Genomic DNA, 25,631 nt, shown 5'->3' with positions numbered 1-25,631 from the left:
TCTGCTGGGCCTATTTCCAGATTATTGCTGTTCAATCTCCAATTCTTCTGTTTTTCATCAGTGTTGAATTACAGTTGGGTTTGCAAATCTACCCTCTGAAATAACAACCATCCCTTTCAAATTAAATGGCTTAGACTGCTCATATTTGGTCTTTAGTGTATTCTTTGACAAAGAGATTGTCATGGTTTTTGTTTGACTGTAGTGTTGGCAATGTAAATAAATCTTGGGGCAGGGGTCAAGGAGGGAGCAGAGGAAAATAGAAGGCAATTACTATTTGTTTGGATGCAGGCATAGGATAAAGTAAGGCTGTGACACTCACAGAGATGTACCAGAGTCAAAGGCCTGTACATCAGTACTTCTCTGTGATTGGGGATTATCCCTGATGCACAAGTGCATAATGCCTCACTCCTGAAAGGTGGACACAATGTACTTTTAGGAATTTCTAAACCTAAGTGATAAAGACAAATAAATTAAGCCAAAATTATGGTTTTTTCCAACCTGATTTTGACATTTATTGCTATTCTGTCAGAACTTATGAGCATGCCGTATCCAAATCCACTTTGACTTTTAAAAGACATTGGCTAGCTTTATAACAGATATATGCTCCCTCTCATGATCCTTCCCTATAAAGTAACAATGGCTCCAGTTTTTGCTTTCTCTGTCATTAGGGTCTTATAGAAATGTTATTGTAGTAACATTACTAAAAGTCAGAAGTATGGAAGAAATACATCCAGTTTATTTTTTAATACATCCAGCTTATTTTTTTTAATATACCATGCTTCTCCTTTCCTCCATGTCTGTCTCAGCCTTTGCAGAAACAGAACTGAGTGTGCTACATCTGCAGGACATTCCCTCATTTCCTCCCACAGAATCACCTGTGGGAAATAGTATATGATACTATTTCCCCATGCAATATTCAGGTTTCTGTTAATGGGGGTCCTGCAGATGGACAATGAGAGCAGAATAATCAAGAGGCCTTTAATGAAGATAAGAGTAAAAAATGCAGCTACCTACTGAGTTAATTAAAATTTTCCACCTGCAGTCTCAGGGGTATTCTTGTAGGGAAAAAAATGCCAAGACTTTGGTTGTACAGTTTTTAAATGTGAAGAAGTTTCAAACCTTTATGTCTTGCATAGAGTTAGCATTATATCCCACATGCTATTTAGCTTTGGCCCAAGAGCCATTCAGTGACCTGAAGGAAGGTAAATTAATATTCTACATGTCTCAGGCTCTCCATACATCACAAACTGAAATAAAATGCGGAGCATCTCCTACAGATGATTCAGATCTCAGAACTCTGTAGGTCTCCATTGATGTAAAGTAAACCTCAACTTGCTAAATTCAACCTTTGAATATGTTTCAAAATAACACTGAGGAACCACTGTGAATCACAATTATTTTCCAGTGTAGGGGTAAGTTTACTGTCCCATGGAAGTTGGAGGGACTGTATGGGATGTTTATAGTATAATTTGACTGTTTTATTATATTTTTCCCAATGAAGGGAAGGATAAAATATATTGAAAAGCATAATTATTGAATTATTTAAAATTAATATGTAATGACACTGAGAAAAACAGTGTGTATTGATCTCTTTCTTGGTGAGATATTAGCACATTACATAAAATGCAACATTTCAGAAGTAACGAATGAAAAATAAATATTAAATTATGCTCTATAGAATCAGAAGTATTTTCCTTAGAAAATTATTCTTTTTTTCCACTTTAAAATTTGGAAATTTGTCAAAATCTTATTTTCCACCAAATCAGTATTTATAGTGGTAAATATGTTAATTACACAATTTCTAATTATGTCTGTTTGTTTTCACCTCATTAGCTGCCAGCAGACTACTTTGCTGCTCAAGGGGAAACAGAACCTTGACCAAATGAAATGAAGGCTGGAGCAATTCCATAATTGAGCGTTTGTGCTCACATATAAATCTATTTGTTCTGGCTTGGTTTGCTTGCTTTCCTTTAAAGTATCTCAGATAAACAAAAAAATCTTCCTTTTTATTAATGACAGTAAAAACTGAGCTTTATTTAAATTCTAAAATAAATTCTTGGCATTAGTGTCAGACTGCAGAAATACGTTTTAATTTACTGAGCTGAATGGAAAACTTATATGATTCTAGTCATGTGGAATTTACTGCATGCACTCTAAGCTCCTAGATCCATCTTACAAACAAAATGTTGTTGTATGGATTAGTATGGATCCATTATAAGCATTCCAATTAATAAAGCGAGGCATTTCAGACTTCTTTCTAGACTTTAGTCATCTGAACAAGGAGAATAATAGTTCAAATTCTATCTTTAAACATATTTCTAATTTAAAAATCCATTTGAAATTAACAGATGGATTTGGGATAAAACGAGAGCTACTCAAAGACATGTTGACTTTATATCTAGCAGACACTGAAGGAGAAGGTTCTTGAACTGTGTAAAGTTTAATTTAGGATACAGCTGCTGTGCTGTAAGAGTAGACCAGACAGTAAAGCTGCATTAAATACAGCCAGATGCAACTGGTAAGAATAGAAAAACGAAGAGGTTATTCAGTTTGGCTGATAAGAGAAAGGTTCTGAAAAATCTAACTGGTGTAATTTAAAGGCATTTCTTTGAATCCATGAAAAGTGTAGAGTCTAAAATATGTATTCTATAATTTTGCATAAGCTGATGTGAAAAACAAGGTTAAAGTTTTTGTAAATTGAGGAATCTGGAGTAATAATATCAGAAATTAAAAAAAATACCCAGAGAGTAAGACACATACAGACATATTAGGGGGAAAAAATGAGCAGGAGAATAATTAAAATGATGACGTTTATGGAAGATTAAATAAAACCTAATATGGTTTATTGCAAAATAATTTTACTTAGATAATATGCTATACTTTGACAATCTAATTGATTTTCTTAGGTAAGCAAGAAAAGCTATTTCCACTAAGACTGGAAAATTCTTATTATCTGTAATAGTCACAGAAAAAACTTAAATTGCAGGATTATGTATACTTTCACCTGTTTCTTTCCAAGATGGTAAATTAAAATAAGGCCAGGAAGTGTTATTTAGATGCATAGAGTAAGGAAGGACTCATCATAAAAAACAACAGATGAGAAAAATTTGACTTCCTCTGTATGGCAGAACAAAAGTAGAACACAGCTGTGATTTCTCTCTATAAATGCATATGAAAGCTAAATTCCAGGAAGGAAGAAAAGATATTTAAATTAGTAGATAGCGTCATCATAAGAAAATGTAGATATTGAGCATCCTGCAGCTATTTAAGACAAATATTAAGAGATACACAACTGATCTGGTGTAGTGGAAAGTGTCCCTGCCCATGTGTGGGCCATGCCATGGCACACAGTTTGAAAACAGATGATCTGTAAGGTCACTCCCAACCCAAATCATTCTATGATTCTATGGCAAAGGTAAAGCTTTCATGATCGCCTCACCAAAAGTGAGATTTGCAATACCTGTGAAGATACCAAATTCTTTTCACTTTCTATCCTTGTTGTAGTTTTATTTATTTTAAACTAAATCTTCATCTTTAAGTCAATAGTTTGTTTCCAAATCAATTTCTATGGCTTTTAGGTACTTCTTTCAAAATTTATTTGTTAAACTAGTCCAGAAAACAGTGTTATCCAATGACTTAAAATAACCCCTTACTATTGATGCTTGAAATTTTGGTCCTGTACTTTTCCTCTTTATGTGTTTTTAAAGATAATTTCGATTTTAAAAATCCAACCCAAAACCTAATTACAAAATCTGTAATATTTTCTCTTTTTTTCATGACAATGTATATAATTGTAGTTCTGTAAACTAGAAAACTTGTCTTTCTTGCTAATGTTTAGCTTTTGTAGTACAGGCTTCTGTTTAACTTCTGTTCTGCTGAACATTGCTTTGCATGCCCTTATGACCCCATTATGTTTTCTTCCTGAAGTGATTGATGCCTGTCACATACTGTGCAGTTATGTAGTTTAATAAAAGAACAATGATACACTTTAATTCTGAGTTATTTTTTAAAATCTATTTACCTAGCCTTAAAAATATTAACTGCATTAAAAGGTCAGATGCTTCCACTTCAATAAGGCTATGTCAGTTTTCATGGTCTACAACCTGGACCAAAGTGAATGTATTATTATTTGTCCTAAAAACATGTTATTCTTTCAAGCTACTGTGCAAAAAGTCAAATCTACTGTTCTTTCACCAAAAGTGAAAAATTTCTCAAAAATTTAGACAAATTTTAAACATTAAAACACAATTTTTAAATTTTAAATTAAAAAAATTTAAAGCAAATTATGATAGAGGGATAACTTTAATAGCCACACACACTACATCGTGTATGTATTTTTTTAAAATGAGGGAGATAACAAAACTTCAGTCACAGAATCACAAAATAGTAAATGGTTGAGGTTCAAAAGGACCTTTAGAAGTCACCCTGTCCAATCTCCTTGCCCAAGTAGGGAGGCCTACAGATGATTGCCCAGGACCATGTCCAGGTGGACTTAATATCTTCAAGGATGGAAAATACACAATTGTTGTGGGCAACTTATGAGACAACATTGTTCAGTTGCCCTCATATTAAAAACTTCTTTTGGATGTTTGGAGGAAGCCTCCTGCGTTGCAGTATCTGCCTACTGCCTGTTGTCCTCACACTGGGCACCAATTAAAAGAGCCTGGCTCCATCTTCTGCATTCCCTCCCTTCAGGAACTTATAAACACTAATTAGATCTCCCCCCAGCCTTCTCTTCTCTGTGCAGAACAGCCTTTCCCACTCTCTCAGCCATTCCTCGGGACACAAATGCTCCTGTCCCATCATCATCCTAGTGGCACTTTGTCAGACTCTCTCTGGTACATCCATGTCTGTCTTGCTCTGGGGAAACAAGAAGCGGATACAACAATCCAGATGTGATCTCACCAGTGCTAAATAGAGGGGAAGGAGCACCTCTCTTGACCTGATGAAAATGCTTTGTCTAATACATGCCAGGCGAGCATTAGTCTTTTTTTTGGCTCAAGGGTTCATGCTCAACTTGTGTCCAGTTGCAGGAGTTCACACTTCCCCTTGCTGATCTGGACATAGTTCCTCTCAGATAATTTCTTCAAGGACCCTCTGGATGGCATCAAGGTCCTCTGCCACTTCTGCCAGTTTTGTGCCATCTGCAAACTGAGGGTGAACTCTGCACTCCAATCTTTTTTGGTGACGTGGACCCAGTATTGATTTCTGGGGTACACTGCAAGCTACTGGCTTCCAACTAGACTTTATATCTCTGAACACCACTCTCTGAGCCAAATAATTTGGGCAGCTTTAACCCACCAAACTGCTTTCTCATTCAGCTCACAGTTCATCAACTTCTCTATGAAGATCTTAGGGGAAATTTAGAAGAAACTTCAGTCAAAAGGAACTTTGTTGGCTGAGCTTGATTAAACAAGGTTATGATTTGGTACATTTGCAGACTGTTGTGTGAATGAACATGACTTACAAAATTTCCATTTCTCTATATTTGAAGTAAGTCTTTTAATTGAACAATGTTTTTAAAAGATTTCAGCTAGTCTGAATTATTGCATAAAACATGGAAATATATTCATCTGGGACTATACAGCACATGTTGAATCTTGTCTTAGTCACATAGTTGCAGTTAAGGAGGTTGGGAATTAATCCCCTAGGCATGTTAATGTGCTTTTTTGACAACTGTTATTAAATCTAACAAGATATTTAAATTGCAGATATTTTTCTGACTGAATATTCAAAAGGTACTTGACAGCCAATCACCTGTGTCCCAGATGTTTTTCCCTGTTGCAAGTGTATCCTGTGACTTTAGCTTTTAGCTTAGATAGTTTATTCTACCTTTGGAACCTTGATGTCACAGACCACAAAATGACAGAATTGTTAGGGTTGGAAGGGACCTCTGGAATATCACCTAGAATGGGTTAAACTGGAATGTGTCCAGGTGAGTTTTGAATGTCTCTGGAGAGGGAGGTTCCAGGACCTTCCTGGGCAGTCTTTTCCATAGAAAACCTCATGAACTTCCTCCTCCTGGTCAAGCAGCGCATAGCAGATGCTCATCCATATTATCCAGTCATATTATCCACCCATATTATCCAGTCCCCTACCTCTGACCCGTAAATTCTCAATTCAGTTTTCTGCCCCTGGGTAGAGCTTGAGACATTCCACATGCTCCCCCACATAAAGAGCATATCCGTTACCTCAACTCTCTTACCTAAAAAGGGCAGAGCCATCCATGACAACATTCCATTCATGTGAGTTGTCACACCATGTCTCCGTAACTGCAAAGAGATTTCATATCAATTTTTAATTCTTCTAATTTATTCCCCCTACTGCGTACATCTGTGTACTCTTTACGGTAGCCATTTGTTTTCCTCATGCTAAATTCAGTATTTGTATCAGGGAAAACCTTGTAATTTGTTGTGTTTTTTTTTTTTTTTTTTTTTTTTTTTTTTTTTTTTTTTTTTTTTAAATATGTTTGTGTTGAATGCCTCAAGTCTCAGCACAGAAATTTTTTGGAAATCTGTCGGTAGCATATGTTGAAAATTTTCACACTACACATAAATATATATTCTTCTTTTCTTACTTCTTGATTTAATCCACAAAATAACCTTCTTAGACTTTAAGGATCCTTAACTGAAAAGCTTATTAGAAGAATTTTAAAATGTAAATAATCTTGAATCTATCTTTACCTTCCTAAGTAACTGTTCATTTAAGACTGCTGTTTTGTTGGTGGGAATTATTATTCTTTAAAACACATATATAGGCAGTTGCTGACTAGGTAATATATCTGTACAACTATTTTTTTTGTTTTGTTTTATTCCTTTTTAAATGTATTTTTATCTAATTGGCTTGATACTGAACTCTTAACCCCAAGTTAGTGTCTGCTTGAATTCTTCCTGAATCCATTTCTGATGGCCGTTAACACATTTTTAATTTTTCTAGTAGCAAAAATTTTAGGAATAGTTGTGTAATATTCTGTATTAGAATCTTTAATTTAGAAAATTTCAGATTTACACTTCTTTGGAATTTTTTTACTGAATAGTAGCTGTCTTTTTTCTTTGTTTTTTTTGTTTTGCCTTTGGAAGGGATTGAGGTGGGGGTCTCAGATCTTTGCCTTTGTATAATACTTCCTACTTAGGCAATCTCTGACACTTTAAAAAAAAATCCTGTCTTTTGAATATTGCTAGACAGGTATCCTGATTTTTCTTCTCATAAAAGTTAAGTCTGTAAGGTCTGTGCTAAGTTTGCTAGGTCACCCTTTTCAGGAACTTAGATAAATCGCATAAGTGGGAACAAACGCCTGGTGGTTGTGTGTGTGTGTGTGTGTGTAATTAGAGAAGAGATAATGAGTTTGCAGCCTGAGATGTCCCTTGATAATTTGTTCATCCTAAGTGAAGAGAACAAGAGAGAATCGAGGAAGGCAATAGGGAAGGATGGGACTCTTTTTGGGCACCAGCAATGATTTACTGATTATTAGTGAGAGCTCTCCACTCCAGCGCTTAAGCAATAAACAATGTGTGAAAGAAATACAGGGACCTAACATTCACTCTACTATTGAAATTATTTTAATTAGGACCCAGAGCTGAAGTCCACCTTTATAGATTATTTCTAACTGCATGTTGGGAGGAATTCACTTTGGAGAATAACCTTTCCATTTATTCAAAATGTAGTGGCATGTTTACACCTAGGTAATTATAATCCAAGCTCAGTAAGCAGAGAAACAAACAAGCAAAAATATTCCATATACAAAGGACTGTTTGTAAGTGCAATGATATGAAGGTGGTGCAAAAAACAACTTGATTGCTGCTGGTTTCAGGGTTTTTTTCTTAAAAGAGAAACATCCTTTTATTATCTTTTTTTAGCTTCACCTTCTCCTTTTGGAAACCTAAAGAGAAGTATGTTACTTGGGTTTTCCTAATATTTAGGGAATTTTGGTTTTGTCCTAGACAGACTGACTTTTTATTTAAAATTTCCTTTAATATTTTTTTCTGTGTCCTGATATGGAAGATTATAATGCAAGATATGAAATATGATTTACAAATTGTTATTATTAACTGCAACTATGATTGCCATGAGAAGAAATTTTTTTTTTTTATTGTGGGAATACTATAACGAATTATTATTATACCACATGAGCTATATGACTATTGTGTGCTGTCTCACAGATTTGCTTAAGTTAATTAAACCAATGTTATTGAAAAATAAAAAGGTATGGTGCAAACTGTAAATCTTCCCTAACATGTAAATTTTGATCAAACTTGATGCTCTTGTATATACTAAGAGTATACTCTCTCTGCTTCTGATCTTTTTTAAAAGAATAAAGAAGAGTTGACATGTCAATGCCACTTGAAATTACTTTAATACGCATCTTAAACTAGAATCTCACACTGTCATACATGAGAGCTTAGGCCAAGTGAAACTGTGTTGCAGCTCACTGTATAGAAAACTAGAAAATTTCCTTTAAATAAATTTCATATGTACAGAGTAGTTTGATAGAATGATCTATAAAAGCAAGTACATAGAAATTAGACATTGAATTTTCAGTTACTTGAATTTCATATTTGTTGTGATTTAAACCCTGCCAGCAATGCAACACCAATTTCTCACTCACCCCCAACTCCAGTGGAATGAGGAGGAGAATCAAAAGTTGAGCTAGGAACAAACAGTTTAATAATGGAAACAAAACTAAAGAATAAATAATAAATGATTAGTATTGTTGTTATTATGGGAAGAAATAAAACCCAAGAAAAAACAAATTACGCACAATACAATTGCTGTATTGTGGTGACCACCTGCTGACAAATGTCAGACCCCATGCCTCAGCCTTGATCATTCCCCTTTCCGAGTAATTCTCCCAGTTTGTATACTGGGCATAACATTCCATGGTCTAGAATATCCCTTTGGTCAGTTTGTGTCACTTGTCCCAGCCATGCTCTCTCCCAGCCTGTTCTGTGTACCTCCTCACTGGCAGAGAAAGACAGAAAAGAAGTCCTTGGCTTCAGGTAAACACAACCTAGCAACAACCAAAACATCCGTGTGTTATCTACATCATCCTCATGCTGAAATCAACACAAAGCACTGTACCAACTACCCCAGCCAAAACCAGGACCACATAGTTTCTTGTGACTGAATAAGAACCAAAGAATCATAGAATCAAATGCAAATGAAGTGAAAATCTGTGATGATGAAGTTCAGGATATTATGCAGTTGACCTATAGAACAAACTCCTTGGTTTCAGATAGGTGTAATCTTTGTATAAATCTGAAGCACTGTTGAGATCATAATTTGTATATGAAGTGCTAGAGCTGCTCACATACACAAACTTCTATTTAGAGTGAGACAATTTGCTGACAGCAATGTTTATTTGCTTTAATGACTAAAATAAAAAGGAGTCAAAAATCTCAAATGAATGCTCATTAACTTGTGCCAGGCAGTGTTAGTGATGTAATTAAATGTAATGTGTTTATTACATCATGTCAATAGTTTCTAGCTTTTTCTGAAATTAAATGAGAGAACTGCAAGAAATGAGTTTCAAATGAATGCCTAATATCTGCTGAATCAAATATCTATTGTCTTCTCAGCAGGATATCCATTTGATTGAAACTCAACTTTTCCTACCTGTCTCTTCAAAACCTATATTGGAAATAGTTTCAGACTCGATCCCTAAAACAACATGGAAAAGGGACTGGAAAACAACTGATAGTATGAAAGACATGAGTGGTTTCACTACTCCTGTATAACTACTACTAGCCACAAGTTCCCATTCCTCTTCATGAGTATTCATTACTGAGCTGATCTCCAAAGACATGAAACCCAGTTGCTGACAATGTTGCTGAGCCAGTTAGACTCTTAAGATTTTTGTGACAGTTGACCTTGCCTGACCTGACAAAACAAAACATGGTCCTGTCTGACCAGTCTACTGGCCTTCTGAGATGGAATGACTGCATCATGGAAAAGGGAAGGGCTATGGATGTCATTTGTATGGATTTCTGCAACACCTTTGACACAGTGCCCCACAACATCCTTCTCTCTAAATTAGAGAGAGGGGTTTGATGGGTGAACAGTAGTAGACAATTCAGTAGGTGGACAGTTCAGTAGACAATTAATTGGTTTGACAGTCGTACCCAGAGGGTAGTGAGGAATGGTTCAATGTCCCAGTGGGAGCTGGGGACAAGTGGTGCCCCTCAGGGATTCATACCGGGACCAGTGCTGTTTCTTGTTTTCATCAATGACATAGAGTAGGGGATCAAGTGCACCCTCAACAAGTTTGCAGATGACACCATGATGCATGGTGCAGCTGAGACATCTGAAGGAAGGGATGCCATCCAGAAGGACCTGGACAAGCTCAAAAAGAGAGCACATGTGAACCTTATGAGGGTTTTTTGTTTCTTATGGAAATGACCGGCATACAGAAATAGACCATTTTGACACTTCAGGTAACCAACTCCACATTTTGTATTGTTTTTCTTTTTGATTATCCTTGTTCCTCTCTTGATTTTTTAGAAGTCAGAGAGATCAAGAAAAGGCCTTTGTGCAACAGCTAAAATATTTGTTTCTGCTACAGGTCTGGACAAAACTTTCCTACTCTTCAGGTTGTCACAAGTAACAATTGGTGATAATATCCATCTAAACAAAGAATATCCACACAGCTATCTTCTATTTCCTTGCTGCATTTTAAAAGCGTGGACCAGACATGTCCAACAAAGAGATCCAGTGGGTTGGGAGCAGTAGAATTACTTCTCCCTTTTCATTCAGCTTATGGGACTGCCAAGTAATGTGTATGCTAAATAGGTCCATCAATGATCATTGCCTATATACACAAGGAGTCCCAGACTTGAAGAACATATCCTGATGGACCACATCAGTTCTTTAATTATTCTACTGGTGAATGCTTGCAAATATACTCTTCTGTTACTCCCACAGAATCCAGAAATGAGGGAAAATGGGATAAACCATACAATTTTTTTCACAATAAAAAGGGTAAATTTTTAATACAATAGTGTTTGAACTGTTTAGAAAGACTAAAGTACTAAGTAGAAGTAACGTCAGTGTAAAAGCACTGCATCATGCATATAAAAATGTCAGTGAACTACACCTATAGTGTAGCTTTTGAGTTCTGCTTTGTGTTGCTTTTATCCTCGAATCAGCTAAATACGCTACCATTAAATAATAATCTTCCTGTGAACAAGATGAAAAGGATTCAGGAGTATTGTGTTGTTGCAGTGACTCTAAAGTTACATCTCCAGGTTTGGAACAATCAGGTCAGGGTTATAGAATTCTATAAACCAACAAAAAAATCTTCATTCTTCTGTAAAAGTGTTTTTCAAAACTAAAAATTCAGAAAAAAAAAAAAAGAAGAGTGGTTTCAAAACTAATGTGTCTATGAGGGCATACCAAAGATATTTTTGTGATCTTCATGTCCTTTGCTTAAACTCAAGACAAAATAACCCCCAAGAGTTCTGTCTTCACAATGTTTTTAGTATCTGGAGATTAATCTTCTACATAAATCTCAAAGACACAGTAATTCACAATCTACCTCAGTTACTGTAAACCTCAGTCAACATTTAATGCATAATCAAATAATTTTGCATGGTATATAGCATTCCAACATTGTAAACTGTTGATAAGACCTGCTAGGCAGAAAATGTTTGGGGGTTTACTGTATTTACTTTAATGGTCTGCTTTATTTCATTTCCAACATGCCGATTAAAATTTCATGTTTCTGATTTTACAGTTTTGGTAACTGGCATTCTCCCAACCCTGAGAATAAAGTCAGACTTTCACATGTTTCACAGATTTTCTGCTTATCTAAATTACAGCTAATCGAAGTCACTGGGGTAATGATGATTAATCCTCAGTTACTTATATGCAGAAGTGCCTACACTTTGGAACAAAGTGTATTTATTTTAGCTAGGATATAAAAAATAACTACTCTTGGGCTTCTCTTGAGTAAATACCTTTATTATCTTCTTAATAGGGTATGCCGTTGTGTTTTTTTCAGATTGCCTGGAATTTGGTAGTGTGTTCCTTTCCGAAGGGGAAACTCTCTATGTGAAACATTTCATTAGTATGTACACACAGCAATTCAAGTACCAGGACAGAATTCTTGCATCATACACATACTCAGACCAAAAGTTACATAAGTGTCACTGTGTACATCCAGTGTCCCAAAATTACAGATGATACAGAAGGGTAAGGCTTGCAAACTTATTTACTCAAATGAAAATTGCCTTGAGTATTGAAGTGAGGTTGAGTATAGAGGTTAGGTAACAAACAGTATCAGACCTATTTTGAGAATACAGCATAGGACCCTGTCTCCTTTGCACACATAAAGAGAAGAAATTTGATTTTAAATCTGCTTCTTTTTACTGCTTTTGAACAAATATTACTTCCTTCCTTATTTCAAACTAAGTAGTAATGAAAAAAGTCACACCTTTGGTAACAATGAGGAAAATAGCATTAAAACTGTACATGATTTTGCTATTTGAAATAATTTATTTAGGTTTACCTTTTACATGTTCCTTGTTTGGTTTGTGTTTTTTGTGGGTTTTGTTTGTTTTTTCTGGAGTAAAACATGTAAAAATACTCTTTGAGACCATATGTGTCATTATAAAGGTTTTATATTGATTACTAGAGTATCAGCTGACAAGGTGAATGACTAGTAAAGATATGTTTTTTGAGCAAATGCAATAGCCTGCAATATAATCACTCTCTAAGCAAGATGAGGGGTGCTTTAACCATCCAACAGAAGGAATGTATGAAGATAAATTTCCTAATAAAATAGTAAGTAAATGTGGAAACACTGAAAAATATATGCTTTAACAGATGTTTTAAGTGTAGGTGGGGGTCAAATGATGCATAAAGTGGTTTACCCCACTGTCTGACTTTAATTTTCCTCATTGTTACTATGGGGTTATAAATGGATTAAGTGAAAGCCAAGAGAAAATACACTTGCTCCTAGAATGTTTGAAGGCAGTACATTTTAAATAAGATAAAATCCCTTTGGAAGTCTTGAAACTCTTACTTCTTCTTGTTCGTGCTTGGTTTCAGGGTTTTTTTTCCCCAATGGCTAATAATGGAATGGAAATGTTTTTTAGTTGTGTGGAAGGGAATATCATTGAAATCCGATTCTAGGAAATAAGTGTTTCTGCAGCTACAAGTATTTCTGTAGCTAACTATAAGTTACAAAAAATGACAGAGATGGTTATAATATGTCTAGACCTTCTAAGTCCACAAGCCAAAGGGCTTTGTCATTGACTGATCTATAATCAGTGTGAGATATTCAATAGTGAGAGGGCAGGAAAACTGAACTATTCCATTTATTCTGTGGAAACCAAGGTCAAATTTTGAAGTAAAGGCTGATTTATGCTATGGTATGGATTTCTTCCTGATGAAAATTTGAACAAAGAGAGAATTAGGCTTTTCTTCACTCCTACCTATGTTTTCCTCTTATTACATGAAAAAGAAAAGTATCCCAAGAGTTAAAATTTTCTGGGAGACAAGAACTGAATTTAATTTAGGCCTCTGTTCAACAGAAAACGTGTCCCACTTGTCAGCCGCTGAAATGCCCTATTAGCTATGGCAACAAAGTTCTTGTGTATATCCAGAGAATTTCTATCGTTCCTGTTTCCCACTGCTTTTTTTTTTAAATAATTGTTCCCACTGGGAGAGAGCCTGTTGAACACATTCTCTTTGGGCTACACTAACTTTATGACCTATACATGGATCTGCACAGCTGGAGAAAGGGCACATGTAGACATAACAATGTGAAGAAATTAAGAACTGTAGGGGAAGATGACTACAATTTTTTCAACAATTTAAGCATATTCAATAAAATATTTTTTTGTTAACTTCTGTGTTATGATATCTTTGTGACAAAAAGGACAGATCTGTGGCGCAGTATAATTGTACAATTATACATGTACTACTATACCTTTGCTTAATAATTGTAGTTGCTTTCCACCAAGTATCAATTTTTTTCCTTGTTTAATTTAGAAACATTCATTCAACTGAAGTCTCACCCTCAGAAAATAAGTTCTAATGAGGATTTCTTTATGACATAAGAAAATAACATAGCCAACATCAGATTTGATGTGACTCAAAACAGTAAATTTAAGTTGAAACTGTATTTCTCCAGTTTCTCCTTCAGCTGTTTAACTAACTCTGAAAGCTAAAAGATTCTTAAATCTGTGTTGCAATAGATTACCTTGTGGGATCAAAATTACGTTAATGCTTTAAACCTATTCATCATTATACTTTTGCATTCGTATTAAAGAAGTATAATCACCTTAAATGGGTGATAATGAAATGTCTTAGCTGCAGAAATTCAGGCAGCTGTATTCTACACAGCAAAGCTAAAACTTGTGTTTTGTTATCTTCCTCATTCTGATACTGGGATATCAATAATACATGCACAAACAGATTTATCTGTACTTTGCAGATATATTAAATCTAGATATTTCTCTATCTCTCTCTCTTCTCTAGTAGCCTGACAAATAAGAAAGTGATACATGTATTTAATATAGGGCACCATATTAGTGTGAAGTGCGAGCATTGTCAGCCTGGAATGTGTTGTTGTCTTCAGCTGTGTGACTATAATTTTGTTTTTTTTTTTTTTTTCTATCAACAAATACAAATATTCAGAGGATGATTCATCAGTATTCCTGAAGTCTCATTTGTAGTAATTATAATTAATGTTAACAAGTGATATGGACTTAGAGTTAATTAGGTCATATGCTCAGATCTTCACCTCACAAATAGCATTTAATTGAGCAAAATTTAGGGTCTTGCTAAATTTTTAATTGTTGTTATAAGTATCATTAAAATTCTTTTAATGTATATTAAATTTTCTCAAGACATGACAAGGTCTTTGTGAATCCCTACAAAGACAGAAGGTGATTAAATTATTGTGGAAATAAAAAGTTGAAATAGAGAAGGAAACACACTCAATAAAATGCCTATTACACCTTACTTGCCTAAATGCATTTTATCTTCTCTTCCATAATTAAAAGTTTTCAGAAGAGATGTTGTCTTAACTGTCCTTTTGCTGATCTAAAATGGACTCATGCCTTATCTTTCATATATAGGAATACATGTTCAGTGAATGAAGGAGGGAACCAGAAAAGCTGGAATCCTGAAGAACAGCAGAGGGTTATTTTGTTGCAGGCTGAGCTTGTCCAAAGCACAGATGAGCAGAAGGCAGGAGCCTGTAGAGTCTTGACAATAACATATAAAGAAACAGGCTGAGAAGAAAAGGTCATTGGAATAGAAAGGAGAGAGAGGATTTTATCAGTTGATTTAAGACCTAATCCTCTCTCACATACCAAGGCTAAATAAATGCTCCTGCTACTTCAGTGTTTAGGAGCGATGGCCTCCCCTGTGCTTGTTACCTCTCCATACTGTGGCCTTGTGCATTAAGTTAACCTTTCTTCTTAACTGCTCCTGTAATAAGCTGTGAAAATTTCTGAGCCTTTTATTGTCCAAATGGCAAGGAAATATTTTTTTATTAATTTAAACCACAATTTTTCTGTGTCAAAATTGCAGTTGTTAAAAAGACCATATTGGTATCTTTTTCAAGTTATTAAGATACAGCTGCAAACTAGAAGCAATATGTTTTCTTGGACATATAAAGAAAGAAGACACACTTTAAACCCAGAAACAAAGGAACTAATATAGGTCAGTGAAACTACCTCAGTAATTCAGTTGGAAATATTTTACTGGAGTCTTCAGAAAATTGAAAAGCAAACTGGAATTATTATTAAATAGCATGTTTTATTTCTAAACATGTTGAATTAACAATTTTTTAAAAAATTATCTTGTCTCACTACTTTTTTTCAATATACGAGAGTATATTCACAGCACCTGTGAATTGCATGAAAGTACTTGTGAGCCAGTCTCTCTGATAATGCCTCAATTTCACATGAGAAGCTAGGCATAGAACAACTTTCATAGTTAGGAGTGAAGGCAAGCCAGTTTATTACAAAAAGGTTGGATTTGAAATGCATGAAAGCATTTTTACATGCAGACATTACATACAAAATGGATTTGTCTCCACACCTTGAGTTGCACAAGGCTTTAACCAATCTAAAGGAGACAAGGCTTATAAAACTGTACTCCAGCAGCAAAGCAAGGAAAGTACTGAATACTGGGTTTCCTGTTCTGAGTTGGAGTTTTTATGTCTTAAAATTTTCTGTGCAAAATCTGTTTTCTGTTCCAATTTCCATGAACTTCTGTTCTTTTGGAAGGAGAGTAGGCAACTAAAATTCTTGGCTGTAACGTTATATTGGGTTTATTTGGCAAGGTTTTGGTAGCAGAGGGTGCTTCAGGGTGGCTTCTCCAGGAACATCACATAAGTTTTCCCAGGTCAGAAAAATCCATTTCCAGCCATTTCCAAGATGTACCCACCACTGACCAAAGAGGCGCCCATCAGCAAGGTTGGTATTGCCTTTGTGATAACATACAAAAGAAAGCATAACAGAAAAAGATGCTGTACAGCAGCTGTGAGAGAGGACTTAGAAAGTGTGAGAGAAGCAGCCCTGCAGACAACAAGGCCAGAGAAGAAGGAACAGGAGTAGGTACTCCAGACAGGGAGCAAAGATTCCCCTGCAGTCTGTGGTGCAGATCATGGTGATGCTGGCTGTGCCCATGCAGCCCCAGAGGACCATGGCAAAGCAGATATCCACACTGCAGTCCATGGAAGACTGCAAGCTGAAGCAGATGCCTGGAAGGAACTGTGATATGTGGAGAGGAACCCACAGAGGAAGAAGTTTTCTGGCAGTAGCTGTAGCCTCATGTGGGAGTAGCATCCTCCTGAAGGACTGTACTTCCTTGAATGGGACCCAAAATGAAGCATTTCATGAAGGGCTGTCTCCCATGGAGGAATCCCATGATGGAGCAGGGGAAGAACATGAGGAGGAAGGAGAGGAATAGATGGAGAGTTATGAACTAACCACATCTACCTTTTCTGCTCCACATGGTGTGGAAGGGATAGCAGGGGGTCAAGAAAGTGACAACAGTGATCAGAGGGCTGGAGCACCTCTCTGATGAAAAGAGGTTGAGCTGGGGATTGTTCAGCATGGAGAAGAAAAGGCTATAGGGAGACCTTACAGCAGCCTTTCAGTACCTGAACAGGGCCTACAACAAAGCTGGAGAGGGATCCTTTATACGGGTATGTAGTGACAGAAAAAGGAGGAATGGCTTCAAACAGAAAGACGGTCAATCTAAGTTAGCTGTTAGGAAGAAATTCTTGACTATGAGAGTGGTGAGACTAAGTGATCCTTAAGGTCTCTTCAAAACAAAAACTTGCTATAGTTTTAGTATGTAGGACATGGTAGTAAGCTTTCAACATTTCGTTAGGTTCCAAATCCCATTTCAGCACAACAATGTAGGAAGCTCACATGTGGTCCTTTCGACATGTTCTCTTTCAATCTCCAGTCATGCATTCAGGTACCCAGAAAGAGCTTACAGCCTCATCAGTGCTGTGAGGTTGATTCTTAACTGCAGGGTATATCTTCATGTGTGTTTCTCTTATACCTGATCTCTGGTATCTTAAATCATTGAGGGACAGGCTGTGAAATGTGCTTCTCACTTAGACCAGTTCTGTGAAACTTTCCCTTCCTCTTAGATATAAAGTTAAGCAAGGTTTTTCAGACCACAGTTGCATCTCTCCTCTTCCCATTCATACATTTGTTTCCGAAGTGAGACAGCAAGAGTCTCTGTCCCATCTAGGAGCAGTTTTTTGCACCCTGAACAAACAGAAGTCAGCTATTTCACTTAAGGGAATAGAGCAATGTCATTTTACAGAGACAAATTGGTTTTTATTTATTTAAAAATCAATATGGACAGTATAACCCCCAGGGATATTATAAGGTATAATGATTATATTTCTGTCTGTGCAGGAAGATAATGTGGTGTTTTGTTACATCAGTGCTCCAGTGGTTTGCACTCTTTCTTCTAAAACAACTTGACAAACAATAGTTTGAATTTTTAAAAAGAGAAGGATAGAGTAAAATGTTTTTAGTCTATTTAGAATGATGTGTCTTAAAGGAAGGTGTGTCTTAAAGGTAGGTAGTTCCATTACTATTATAGCTAGCACTAGCACAATATTGTAAGCAAGACAAATATTGGAGGAAGAGGGGATATCCTTTATGATACCAGCTGATTTGATTTCGCACAGGTTTTGTGTTGGCAAGTTCTTGGGAAAGGGCTTATGTGCCCTAAAAATATCTCAGTAATCTTCTCCTTTCTACCCCTCATCATGCAACAGAAAAAAAAATTGAATTGCTGGTTGTCATACAGACATTTACCAGGATAAAATTGATCTTGCCTGGAAATTACATAGGTGAAACTGAACATCTGCATGTTAGAAAGATTTCATGCCTAAGATAAAGTAATGGAAACATGCAGTTAATGCTAGAATATTTTTGACAAACAGTTTTTCCATCTCTAAACACTTAGGCCACTTTAAAAGATGAGCCTGAGAAAATCCATAAGCATCACAGTTTTATGGCATCAAGTAGAGATATGGCATAGCATTTCCTTACTCTCACCTAATAGCTCAATGTTCCAGGACTGATCATTTTCTACTTGTCTTCCTCCCATGACATTTAACAACAATATCACCTCTTCCTCTGCTTCCACAACATCCTCCTCACCCATAGTTAATAGCCCTCTCGTCTTTCCTATTAGTCTAATTTGCCGAATCTACTTAAATTTAGAGTAATTCTCAGCATCATTGGTGCATCTCTATTTGAGATGTAGATGAACATCTAGTTTTCTCCAAATTTTTAAGTGTGAACAGGAAATGGTATGCTATATTTTATCTATGCATTATTTTTAAAACCATCATTTCAGACACATTTTAATTATTTAATACCTGCTTATTTCAGCTTAATAATCTGCACTTGTTTTTACTGTGAGAAGTGTTAGCAGGAATGCTTTTAAACATTTAAACAATAAAGAAAACTGTTTTCCTCACTGTCACTGAGACTGATATTAGAAAACTGCTGAATGTGTAAAAACACAAACATAAAATCAAATTACCAATTAACACTTGGAAAAAAATAGATAAAGCAGACAAATGAAGCAGCTATGAGTAGGGAACGTACACAGGAGAAAAATGCTGGTTTTTCCAAAGTCTCACGGGCTATGATAGCTCCAGGAATAATTAGAAATTATGAAAGAGATTTATTAGCTGACCAAATAAATAAAGTGTTTCAATAGCTTATTTGCTTGGGTAAAGCATGAGTAATCTCCTAAAGAATATGATACATTAAGCTCTTGCTTTGAATATTGAGATACAGAGGGAATAAATGAATTAAAAATATCTGGAAACCTATCTAGAATTATTTCCAATCAATTAAGAAAATAATTACTTTGAATTACTCACGGTATTTTCTTTTGAGGTTTTTTTTGTGTTGTTAAAGGCAAGGTTGGAGCCAAATTTATATCTGAAGTAATTTATGATACAATGTGTGAGTTTCATCATAGTAAATATTAGACATAAGAGGTGCCACAATATATGTGAGCTTTATGGATTATGTTTTTTGTTTTTAAAACAGGGAGATTTGTGATTTTTAAGTAAGATGAAATATGGAAGAAAATTTAATAGAAACTGAATTTTAATTCTATTGAATAGCTGTAGTTATAAAGGCATAATAAAGGCAGTGTTCATCAAATAGTTTCTCATGAATGTATAATTCATGAGAAAATATTGCTCTGAGTCACATCACTGTATATATGAGTCATAATACTATATTCTACATGAAGTCACTGTTGACTTCTCCATAAAATGTATTAAATCACCAGAATCCTGGCAAAAGAGTACTTTTCTCTCAAAATCTCATATTAATTTAGGTAACTAGTTTGTTTAGAAAGAATACGAAATGATAAGTTTTAAATAAACATGTATAATGGTATTAAAATATGCACTGCAATTCTCAATGTGCACCAGGATTATTGTTTTATTATGCAAATTAATTTATAACCTTTGTTATCTTGAGATGTACTTGGAGGTTGATTTAAAAGCTGATATTAAAATGAAATATGCTTGCTGAAGCATATCAAGGACATCTAGCTGAAAGTTATACTATTTAGTACAATTGGTGACAATATCTTCCTGATGTTTCAATAGTAAAACCATCAATTTTCAAACTAACTATCTAAGGAAAATTTAATATGGGTTATTGTTATGTGGGTGATATGTTGAGGAAGTTATTTCTCTGCTGGTTTCACATTCCACACTGAGAAGGGAAAAAGAAGAAACATTTAATTTCTCCTTTTTTTTTTTTTCCCCATGTCTTCATTAAAGATGTTAGCCTTATTATATGTATTCATTCTTCTTCCGAGCTTTAAATGTACACTGCTAGCAAGTTTGGTGTGAAGACAAGGTCATTTAAGTTTTTAAGACCTATTGTTCACACTTGGTGTATCCTCTAATTTATACAGTGCTGCCTACAAGCCAAGGATGTCTTATAATGTGCTAAGGGCGAAGAACCTTAATCACATGGAAATACATGATAATGACCGATATCTGCAAGTCTTCCAGTATATGTAATCTCCTGCTGAATAAGGAGCACTAAGAGCAAAAAATCTTGAATACAATAATGCCTGCAAAAGTGAAAAATATTCTTGATGCACCCTGATAATTTCATTCTATAGATGCTGTTCCAGTTAATGAGTAGTGCAAATGTTTTTAAAAATGAGAGTATAATTAAAAATTTTGTGACTTTACTGGATTCTTTTTTATCTTCATATTTTTGTGAAAATTATATTTTTTTTTAAAAGCTAGTACATCTATGGATCTGAGTCTTGGGTTTTCCTTTGTCACTCTACTTGAATCAAAATTTCTGGGGAATGTTACAGAATTAAATGTAAATTAAGTAACACAATCTTTAATTCTAATCTATACACTAATGGTAATTTCTTCCTAAGGAGTATAATTGGCATTACCTCAAATGAAAAGTAGATTCTTTATTGTTTCTCCCACAGTAGTTTTGGGTATCCCAATCATTTCACAGAGACAATGCACTCTGATATTCTTATACAACAAATGTTCATAACAAATAGATAATTCCTGTGTTTTATCTAAACACATGAACAATTCTTCAATTTTCATACTGATTTAAAAAATCACTGAGAAGTCAATTCCTTCTTCTTTGTCCATCTAAAAAAATTAATAGATTCAAAGCTAGTGGTATCTAATAACAGAAAAAAATAAGAATGGCACCAAATGATCAAACCCTTTTTCTTTATGTCAGCAACAACTTTTATATTCATATCAGTAAGGACACATTTAAACACAAAGTTTGCCATCAAAATGTCAAATCTGGGGAATGCTTTACTGGAACTGATTATTTTTAAAATGGGCTAACAGGGAACTGCAGTGTAAATTCCAATATATTAGTGCAGAATGAAAATATTAACTCAGATTGTCCTCTTCTTGAAAATGTGGATTATTGTAGTTTTTAATATATTTGCAGTAGACTAATTTACTTGAAGAATTCTAAACTTAAATCAAACATGATTTTGTTTCGGTAAGAAGAACACAGTATTGAGATTTTGCTTATATTCATATATATATATATATATATATATATATATATACGCACAAAAGGAAAAATTAAAAACATCATAAAAACTTAAGATGTGTTTTTCTCTAATTGCTTTTTAACTCCTATTTAATTATACACTAAAACTTTGCCCTCCTCACTAAAAGACAATTCATTCTTGTATTTTCTCTCCATCTGGCCCTATTAAACCTTCACGAAAGACTGAAGTACAGTGGCATATTATATATAATATTATATATACATATATATATATATATATATACATATATATATATACATATACACACACAAAATTTTGAAGAACGAAGATATGAAACATTTTTTGCAACAACTAAGTACAACACACAGGCTTAAAAGCCCATTCAGAGTATTGTCCCAGTTAGCTACTAAAATGTTTATATAATCTTTAAGCATGATAAGAAATATAAAATCAACTAAGCCAAAAACTATAATTATTCTTCCTTGTGGTTTCCTTCTGATACCCAGTTTTCAGAGTATCTCCAAATAACACCATTTTGTTATCTAATAAAAAAGTCATCAAAAATAATCCTCCATTTTTATTGAACACGTTATATTAATCGGTACTTGCCATTTCTGATTGAAAGAGTACAGCATATTTCTGTGTCAAAAGCTAGATATTTTAGCTTTGCTTATTAACTGTATGAATGATAGAATGGTAGAATCATAGACAAAGCTCAGTTAGAAGGGACCCATCAGGATTCTTGAGTCCTATTCCTGTCCTTCTGCCAGACACCCCAAGAATCATGCCGTGTGCCTGAGAGTGTTGTCCAAATGCTTCTTGAACTCATAGTTCTACCTTATAATGGCAGAAATTACAATTCTACCATACAATATACTCCTGAAAGTAATGAAAAACCTTAAAATAGAGTAAAAGAAAGAAACCACTCATTGATATTTCCCCATCAATTAGATTGGAAATTTTTAAAAATATTTATTTAATATTAATTTGTTCAATATTAATATTTAAAAATTTTTAAGCAAATGATCATTCCTGTGGAAAATCACTTCTGCAACAAAGTCCAGGTCATGAGTGTTAAATTACTTTAAATGTAATGTATATTAATTTAATTACAATCAGCTTTAGAAAATTACAAGAATGTTGTTACATTATGGTATATCAGAACTATTAACCTAAAAAAATTGTGGGTTTTTTTTTTTTTTAAATTAAGGAAAGTACCATTTCAGTGTAATACACTGGAATATTGCAACTGTTGTACGAAATGCAGTGTATAGAAATTTTTAGAAGGTTATTACCAATAACAAATAGAACTCCTTCTTCCCTATTTTCAGCTCTCCATCCTGCTTTCTTTGTTCTAATGATAATTTAGAGTTTTTATTGCACTGGTTGGTTTTGTTTTGTTCACACTTTCTTTCCTTTTGCGCTTCTAATAACATTCCTCACACTTCAAACTTGTCACTGACTCACTGATGACCAGTACAAGACTTCTTAGACCATTATCAAGGTAAATCCCAGGAGCGTAAAAGTGCTTTTCAGAAGGGACTTTTGTGGGATTTTTGAGATGAAATTATTCAGCCAATAGTAACAACATTAAATCTGCACCTGAAGACTAAAAGGTCTAAAAACATAACCAAAAGCTGTTCACTCAATAAAAGACATCTTGCATTAACATCCACCACATTTAGAAGAAATATCTGTTGATCATATTTAAAGAAGTCTGTAAAGTTTTTCATCAAAGCTCACAGCTATAAATGGCCACTTTCTGGACATTCAGGCATTATTTAATTTTCATAAATTTCATTCATAGACCTGGACCAGAATATGGATCTAAATGAAATGCCTAATTGTTAGGATAAGTGCCACTGGAAACTGATTCAGATATCTAGATGAATTCATAGGGCGTGTGTAAGTCAAAATACATTTTGAGATTATAGTAACTTTTGTCAGAAATACCTGTACATCTTGAGACATGCATTGGTACAGCAAAATCTCATGCACAGTACCTATCACCTGAACAGCAGGTCCCTTTCTTTTCATCTTAATTGTGTCATTACATTATTAATCCAGCTTTCTGAAGCTGAGTGCCTCTTGAAATGCTGAAACCATGAGGGAACTGGCATTCAAAAGATGCTAAGAGGCAATGAGCTGATATTATGATGTCATTTAAAAAGGTTTACCATTATACAGAGTTTCCCACTTAAAAAGTATTTTCTTGTGTGTATAGACAAGTTGTAATTTTATTTTAATTTCCAAAAGAAAGCATGGTATCATTGAATGTTTTTTACTGTTGCCTCCAATATTTTTCTGTTGTTTATCATGTGTTAAATGCAATGCAAACCTATATGACTTTAATATTTCAGTACACTTCTCATTTTCTATTCCAACATGCAGTAATAGACAGAGCTTGGAACTCTATGTTAATTGCAGCACTTGTGTGAGAGGCAACTTAAGATCTAAATCACATGGAAGTTATGAACAAACCTCATAACTGTGACCAAGATTTTTGGAATATTAGGTATTTTGTATTATATATAATATGCAAAATTCAGGGTTTCTCAGAGGCCAAGTTTTATGTTTTTTATGGTGTAAGGGAAATTTCAGGGAAAGGCTCATTTTCTCCAAAGCTAATTACCTTTAACCAGTAGTTTTAAGCCCATATAGGTGTATTCATTGTCATAGCAGGTAAAACTAATTCACAATGCTTTTGCATAATATTTAAATTTCCAATATTAACTTTGTTAAATATATTAACATTAATATAAAGATAACCCAGTTATACTTAATTTGTCCCTTGCTTGCTGTATTTCCTAAATACCTTAAAATAATGTTCTGCATAGCAATTGTGATATAAGAATATAATAATTCTTCCAAATTATTCTGAGAAATCTTGGAGTAAAATATTTGAACAGTCTTAAGCTGTTTTTGCAGGAAAGATACAAGTTTTGAATGCTCAGTAGTGCAGGAATTTTGCCAAAACAGGTGGGAGAAAAGGAAGAATAGTTTCCTTGGAGGTACTTAATCTGCATATAGATAAGCTTCTTCACTTTGCAAATCATAAATATCAATCATTCATGTTCATCAGTGTCTCATACATATTCATAAGAACAAACTGTTATGCGTGATTAAAGCTGTTACAAAATGACAATACTGTGTTTTGTTTTTATCTCAGGTCTCTGTGTAATGAAAACTCTGCTGGCTGTTTCCATCTCATAATCTGACAACACTTTCTGCTATCTATAAAGAACCAAAACTCCATATGAGCTTGCATGAATTTGCACTCTGAATCCAAACTACTTCGGACTTTTTAAGTAGTTATTAACGGATCCTGAAGGTTTTCTATTTTTTGAGCAAAGATTTCAGCAGTGTTCAAAGGCAAGTTCCAAGCTTTTATGGATTAACTAGAAAGTTAAGTGTATTTAACATGATTATTTGCATGCAGGTACTGAGAGGAAAGTTACACTAGAAAATGCAAGGTCATTTTCCTTCTTTCCCTAAATATGTTTTGTCTTTGTAGCTGTTCTTGTACTTTTTAAGCTTGTATTTCGACTTACAGACTCTGTGAGACTGTGAGAAAGAAAAACCCCATCCCCTCTCTTGCCTAAACATTCTTTTCCTAGGACCTTGAGTTGTTATTTCATTTCTCCAGTCAGTTGTGTAGAATATGAAGCTTTGCTGATTTTACTAGAAGTACAGCTGGGAAAGACAGGCTTAGAAAATACATGGACAGGTTTCTGAAGCATTCAGAGTATATTGCCCATCTCTGGTGATCTTGGAAATTTAAAAAACATTTGTTTAGCACCCAGGCATTTTCTGTAAGACTGCTTCTTCAAAAGATCATGGTGATTTGCTTGTCAGCTGAAAAAAGTAAGCACTTCAAATTTTGGCCTGGAGGAAAATGTTTTACACAGGCTGTCTGCTCTAGATACTCTCAAACATAAAATTGATAATCCCCATTAAATTAGAAGTGAAAAGTATTTTTTTATTATTTCACTTGAGCTAAGAATGAAGAATACATTGAGTGACTAGTATTTCCTTGACAAAACAATGCCAATTTTTGCCATTACAATTCCATTGTAATGACTATTTGT

Source organism: Onychostruthus taczanowskii, unplaced genomic scaffold (genome assembly GCF_017590055.1).
Source record: "Onychostruthus taczanowskii isolate IOZ18803 unplaced genomic scaffold, ASM1759005v1 scaffold16, whole genome shotgun sequence".
Taxonomy (NCBI): domain Eukaryota; kingdom Metazoa; phylum Chordata; class Aves; order Passeriformes; family Passeridae; genus Onychostruthus; species Onychostruthus taczanowskii.
The sequence above is the reverse complement of the archived record's forward strand: the minus strand, read 5'-3'. Positions refer to the sequence as shown.